Below are 6,965 nucleotides of genomic sequence, written 5' to 3'. Positions count from 1 at the left end.
ACGTCCCTGGAAGTAAGCGTGTATAGGATTAGAGCCCAAGGGCACAATCCTATGCATGTTTAGACAGAAATAAGGCCTACATTTCCTAGCATCCTCCAGGCAACATGGCTAGCTGGAGGGATGCTGGGAGATGTAGGACTTATTTCTGCTTAACATGCATAGGATTCTGCCTTTACTGACTTAGATTAATATCCCATCTTTAGACCAAATGATATTAAAGGCAGATAATAACAATAATAATGATGATGGATGAAAAACAAAGGTAGTTGTGTTAGCTATAAGGGGGAAAGTCCAAAATCCATACTAGGGTAATACTTTGATTAGGCCAATTTAATGGACACAAATTCTGTGCAAATTTTTGAGATTTCATGACCAACATTGACTCAGCCTCCCCCCCCCGGCTAATCTACTTGGCAGGTTTGTTGCAGTTATAAAATGGGAGAAGGTAGAATTACCTTGTGAGCGAGTCGGTATATAGGTTGGCTGCAGAGAATTTGAAAACTGGTAGGATTTAGGATATTGCATTTTAAATGCCCTTGGAGGAAGGTGTTTTTGTTTTTAATGTAGTTCATAACAACAATAATGTCTCCAGTGGTTTCTATAGGCAGCTCTCACTTGGCATTTTAAAATTATTTCTCTAATTAGACCCCAGAAATTTCATATTCAGATAATGGGATGCCACTCTCTACTTTTCATATCCTTGTGACTTTCGTATGTGCCACACAGCCCGGACTTCTGCCAAAGAATGAAAAGCCTCCATTATGGGCCACAGAGATGAAAAAATATATCTCATAAGTCTGATATTATATTATTTCATATATTATTATATTAAGATGTATATTATGCATCCTATATTTTATCCATCTAAGATGGGTCCTGGATTTGCTATGTGAAAGTCAGAGTGGTGTCGCTCTATCTGCTGGCCTCTCTATGGTGAAAACCACTTCCGCACTTTGCCCCGGTAGCTAGAGCATAGAGCCAAAAGATAGAGTGACACAATAAGCATCTTTTTTTTTTAACACTTCCTATATACCATAGAACTGGATTTCTACTCAAGTTTTCAGTACCAAATATATGGCTTTGTTCACCATAGAGATGTCAAAGGTCAGAAAGCGACATCAATCTGCCCCCTTTAAAAAAAATCTATTCTCAATGGCAGCTTTTCCATTTTTACCACAGGGTTGATTTCATATGTCCCTCTATACTGTCTATCTCTATGGCTGCCCCATATGGAAAGAGGCTTTAAAACGCACACGCACAAAGAGCTCCACCCAGCCGCTACTCTTCCGGTTTCCCATCGCAGCTGCTAGAGTCCTCCATATGCGGGGCAAGAGTCTAGGCAAGGATTTAAAAGGCTGGTTTTGCTCACAGGATTTGATCCTGCTCCCTCATTGGCTGTTAGAATAGAACGCTGGGGAGTTTAAAAAAATAAAAGCCGTTGGTAGGAGTCGGGTTATAGGTTGGCTGTGGAGATTTTGAAAACTGGTAGGATTTGGGGTATTGGGTTTTAAGTGGTCTTGTTTTAAAAAGAAGAGGAAAAAGGGAGTGTACTTGAAACCCAGTGCTCCTGCCTTATCTCAGTCCTAGCCATTGCTTTTTAACTGGCAGAACTATTTTATTCTAGGTGTTTTATTCTAAATGGGCTCTCAAGGTCTTTTTGCAGTCATTAAAAACAAAGTCCCCCAATAACAGGGCCTTCTTGGTGGTTGTGCCCCCAACTTTGGTAGCCCGTTAGAGGGAGGCACATCTTATGGCTTTCTTAATTTTAAAAATTCCTTTTTAATGGCTTTCCTTTCTATTTAAACAGGTGTTTTTGCCTATGGGGCTGGTTTGTTTTTCTCTGCTGCTTTGTATTTTAATAAGTGTTTTAAATTTAATTATGTTTTGAACTGGCTGCCATGGATGGATGATATTGTGGAGGTGACGGCCTCGACCTTGGGGGAGCTGGGGGGTGGCGACGGCCGACAGGAGGCTCTGGCATGGGCTGGTCCATGAAGTCACTGACTGAGCGAATAAACAACAAAACTGGCTGCCATTTTCTTAGACTTACCTATGCTTCTCTGCTTTTTATATGGTTTTTTTGGTTTGCCTTTATTATGGGGACTGATTTTTTTTGTGGGTTTTATTGTTTGCCTTAAGTATTAATGGAAAGGTGGGGTATAAATGAAACTAATAAATAATAAAATGCAAGCTGCACTACATCAATAAAAAGAAAAGAGTGAAAGACTTGTAACGAAGCCAGCAAGTACAAAAAGGAGGAAAAAATAAACTAAGCTTGCACTTGCCTGGGACTAAATCCCATTGAAGTCAATGGGCCTTACTTCTGAGTAGATGTGTGTAGGATTGCACTGCACGTAGTCCTTTACGATTCCTTACTGTGTGATTTGCTAGAAAACTGAGATTGTAACTAGGATGGTGGATGAGACAGTCAAAATGAGAATGCACTTGCTGAGAAAATGAAAAAGACCTGTTGCATGGGCCTTTGAAGCTAGCAGCACAATCCTACATATGTCAACTTGGAAGTAAGCCCTACTGAGTTCAGTGGGACTTGCCCCAGATATGCATATGTATAGGATTACAGCCGAAGGTCTGGGTATGCAGGGCTGGTGTCAAGGGTAGGTATAGTTGGGCACCTGCTGAGGGCCCACACCCCAGCAGGGCTAACCAGCAACAGCCCCCTGGACTTGCCTCCTCTTCACCATTTGTAACTTGTTTCACCGACCTCTCATTTTGTCCCAGACAATGGTGGTGGTAAGAAAGGGAAGTAGAGGTCCCTGGCTCTCTCCCTGTCAAGCAAGCAAGGGGTAGCAAAGAAAATGAGAAAGAGGATGAAGAGGGATAGCAGGTGTTGACAATGGTGGTGAGTAGATACACTGGAGGGAGGATGTGTTGCCCAAGGGCCCTGGAACACTTGGAGCTGGCATTGTAAATACCCTTACTTAGCAGTAAGCTTCATTAAACAGAGTGGGACTTACTTTTGAGCAGACATACATAGGATTGCATTCTAAGGCTGGAATTTTAAACAGTTACCTGAGAGTAAGCCCTCGGAGCATGATTTATTTAAGATATTTCTACCTGACTTCTCAATTTACCTAAGAGTAAGTTCCTTGGAACCCTTTATTTATTCACTTAAAATAGTTTAAGCCCACTTTTTCCATTTAAACAATGGAGGCAGCTTACAACGTGCTAACCGGTGCATGGTATGATCACATCACTCCCACACCAAAAGATAGGCACTGGTTGCCAATTGTTTTCCTGTTGTAATTCAAGGTGTTGGTTTTAACCGTTACAGCTTTAAACTACCTGCTCTGTTGCTAAGACCAGCTGGCGACGCCCTTGCTTACAGAGGCCTGCTTGTGAGGTACGCAGGAAAGGACTTTCTCCTTTGTTGCTCCCAAACTCTGGAACACATTGCCTCTGAAATTATGGCTGGCCCCTACTCTTTGTATTCAGGAAGCTGGTCAAGGTGTATCTTTTTAATTTGACTTTTTAAATTGCTATTATGGTTTTAAAGTTGTTTTAAACATTTTACTATGTCTTTTAGTTTATGAATTTTGTCTTCAGCATTTTTGTAAACTGCCTTGGTTGGTTCTAGAAATGTGGTATAGAAATGCTATGAATAAATAAAAACATAATAAAGATAATCAATATCAGAGATACAAACTAAAAACAAATGAGAGAAGGTAAAACAATTGAACAACATACCAGTTTTACAATGCAATCCTATACATGTCTCTGTAGAAGTAAGTTCATTAAATTCAATGGGGCTTATTCCTAGGTAAGTGCGTGTAGTATTGCTGCCTAAGGCTACAATCCTAAATACACTTACTTGGGAGTAAGCTCCACTGACTGAAGGTAGTGGGTCTTCTGAGTAAACTTGCATAAGATCGCAGTGTGAGTCTCACTAACTGCTCAGCAGGTCAAGTTCCTGCCAAAAAAAGAAGGGTTTTCACATTGTGAAGGTAAGCCTCCCTAAACTGGGTGTTCCAAAAGTCATGACGACAGAATAGTCCCTCTCTTGTGTCCCAACCAGACGCAATTCATATGTTCATGGGATGAGAAGGAGTCCTTGTCAGGTGGGCTTGCTTCCAAGTATTTTAAGCATTTTATAGGATTTAGGTGCGTGGCTGAAATCCTACATGGGCTTATTTATTTAACTACATTGATCAGGTGACTTGTAGCCCTCCAGATGTTGCACTCAACTCCCATAGTCCCTCACTATTGACTATGCTGGCTAGGTCTGATGGGAGTTGCAATCTAACAACATCTGGAGGGTCACAAATTGTCCACCCTGAAAATCCTGCCTTTCATCCATGGAACTCAAAGCAGTGTATGTAAGCAGGCACTGGCCTGACCCAGATCACTTCAGCTTCACTAAGGGTTGCTCCATCATGGGGCTTCAAACCATGCCCAGGGAGTAAGGTATTTGGAATTAAGCTTTATAAATCTTTTCAGTAAATGTGCATAGGATTGCACTATGCGCAATTGCAATCCCATGCACAATTATTTGGGGAGAAACTGCATTGAACACAATTGGAATTACTTCTAGGTAAATCTTCGTAAGATTTGCGCTGAAGGGCTCCTCGTTGAAGAGAGACCCGAGTGCTGCGTGACGGAGTGAACTCCCGTCTTCAGTCCCAGCTCCTGCCAACCTAGCAGTTCAAAAGCAAGAAATTGCAAGTAGATAAATAAATAGCCTCGTGTGGTGCAGAGTGGTAGGCGGCAGTATTGCAACCAAAACTCTCCCCATGACCTGAGTTTGATCCCAGCGGAAGCCGGGTCTCGGGTAGCCGGCTGAGGTCGACTCAGCCCTCCATCCTTCCGAGGTCGGTCAAATGAGTATCCAGCATGCTGGGGGAAAGGTAGTCATGACTGGGGAAGGCAATGGCAAACCACCCCGCTATAGTCTGCCATGAAAACGCCAGCGTAAGCAGGCGTCCCTCTAGGGGTCAGTAATGACCCGGTGCTTGCACAGGAGGAACCTTTCCTAAATAGCTACTGCTTCGGCGGGAAAGGTAACAGCGTTCCGTGCACCTCGGTGTTCAGTCATGCCGGCCACATGACCACGGAAGTGTCTTCGGACAGCGCTGGCTCTTTGGCTTAAAAATGGAGATGAGCACCACCCCCTAGAGTCGGACACAACTGGTTGGGGACACCTTTACCTTTTACCTTTAAATCTTCGTAAGATTTGCACTGAAGGGCTCCTTGTTGAAGAGGTAAGCCTGTGTCTGGGCAGTGCCACTTCTCACTGCAGGTAGGGACTCACAGAATTGCGCGCTCTTCCATTGAAAGAGGAAAAAACCCTCCATATGGAAAAGTAGCATGTGAGGAAGAAGGCTAGGCTAGAGTTCTTCTCCCTAGTTTTCTATGTGCAATATTTAAAATCAAATTGCATTACTGTTTTTGTTGTTGTTCAGTCGTGTCCGACTCTTCGTGACCCCATGGACCATAGTACACCAGGCCTTCCTGTCCTCCGCTCTCTCCTGGAGTGTGCTCAAGTTCATCATTACTGTTTTGGTATACAGCAATTAAAGGGAACCTGTATCACCCTGCCCTATTTGAGTTTTTACATTTTCTGTTTACTTCTAGCACTATTTCCAAGGACAAGGAAGATTCCATGATATAGAAAGCAGTTGAAGCCATAGCCCCTTGATGATCACTCCACACTGACAGAATGCCAGCAAGGTTGCATTTGGGAAGCCAGCCCTACACCTGACAGAGAAGAAGCATGCTCAGTGGCTCTGCCGGACAAGGCCAACCAAGGTAAAGAAATTGTTAGTGGTGCATAGAGATGAAGGAGAACAAGAATAATGGTATCATTTCTGTTACTATTTTGAGAAGGAGGACGCTGCAATATGCGGAGCTGGAATGCAATGTGTCTGCATGCAAGAAAGTGTTAAGATTTGGGTATTTTAGACACCATGGTAGTAAACATAACACGATTTACTTTGGCGGCAGTCATGGCATGCACATATCTAGGTGGTGGAAAATACACCTCTGACTTTGTGTTTCATCAACAAAAATCTGGCAATTGACAGTTCTCAGAACCTGCCTGGCAGTTTCCCATCCTGCTGCCATTTATGAATGCATGATGGTTTTAGATGATTTGGAACATGGACCCTGTTAGCAAACTTAGTTCACTTACGGTATCTGTATGCCCTATGTAATTGTTCAGTTGTGTGTCTTGGTCACATGTAAAATGTATAGTATTGCAGTCAAGACCTACATCTGTGATGTTTCATTTATTGATTTAAAGATCTAGGAGGTAAAGTTCCCAAAGGCTAAATTATAGCTAATGTAGCACAGCAGTTAACAAAATGATGTGTGAGGTAGGAAGTGATTTTTTTCAAATCTTGCTTCAGTCAGGAACTCATCCTGTGGCTTTAGGCAAGTCACTTTCTCTTATCCTTAGCCACCACCAGCCCTCCTGAAATGTGGAGACAATAATGTTTGCTTTCTCTCTCCCCCTCCTCACTCTCTCTCTTTCTCACCCCCCGCCCCCCCACACACCAAGAAATATACGTATGTATGCACATGTACATACTAGCACATATGAATATCTCTTTGCAAATGAATGCTTGCATTCATGCTTACATATAGACATCTCATGGCTGCTGGGGTGGGTGAGGCTTTTGGATTTGCAGAGTGCAGCTCAGGCAGGGTCCAATTGCCTTCTGAAAAATCAATACAAATCGGTGGCTAGATTTTTAACCAGTTCAGACATCAAATTGTTGTTACCTTTAGAGGATACCCACCCCTACCACCTCCATTTTGATATGTGGACTTGCTTGTTTGGAAGTACAGAACATTGTTTCTAAGGTGTGTCTCTCCATCAAGCCACCCCCTTCTACTGTTCCTCTCCAGCTTTCAGTGCCTCTTCCATACCCATTTCTTCAGCAAAGCCTTTCAGCCCCCAAGTTCTATTTTGACACCAGTCCAACTTTTAAGTCACTCATTCTTTCTTG

The 6,965-nt window shown here is 42.9% G+C and overlaps 1 long non-coding RNA gene across 1 annotated transcript in view; it reads left to right on the top strand.

Annotated features, from left to right (window-relative positions):
* The first annotated feature begins 1,440 nt into the window (after positions 1-1,440).
* LOC146336068 (uncharacterized) overlaps positions 1,441-6,965 on the top strand; it is a 49,698-nt gene continuing 44,173 nt past the window's right edge. Inside the window, exons 1-2 of the long non-coding RNA XR_014785663.1 lie at positions 1,441-1,485; positions 5,590-5,763. This is a non-coding gene — a long non-coding RNA (uncharacterized LOC146336068). The remainder of the gene's footprint in view (positions 1,486-5,589; positions 5,764-6,965) is intronic.

This window comes from Heloderma suspectum, chromosome 13 (genome assembly GCF_057233095.1).
Source record: "Heloderma suspectum isolate Gila_16-S chromosome 13, 16-S_ref, whole genome shotgun sequence".
Classification (NCBI taxonomy): Eukaryota; Metazoa; Chordata; class Lepidosauria; order Squamata; family Helodermatidae; genus Heloderma; species Heloderma suspectum.
Note: the sequence above shows the minus strand (reverse complement) of the source record. Positions and strands in the feature narration are given on the sequence as shown.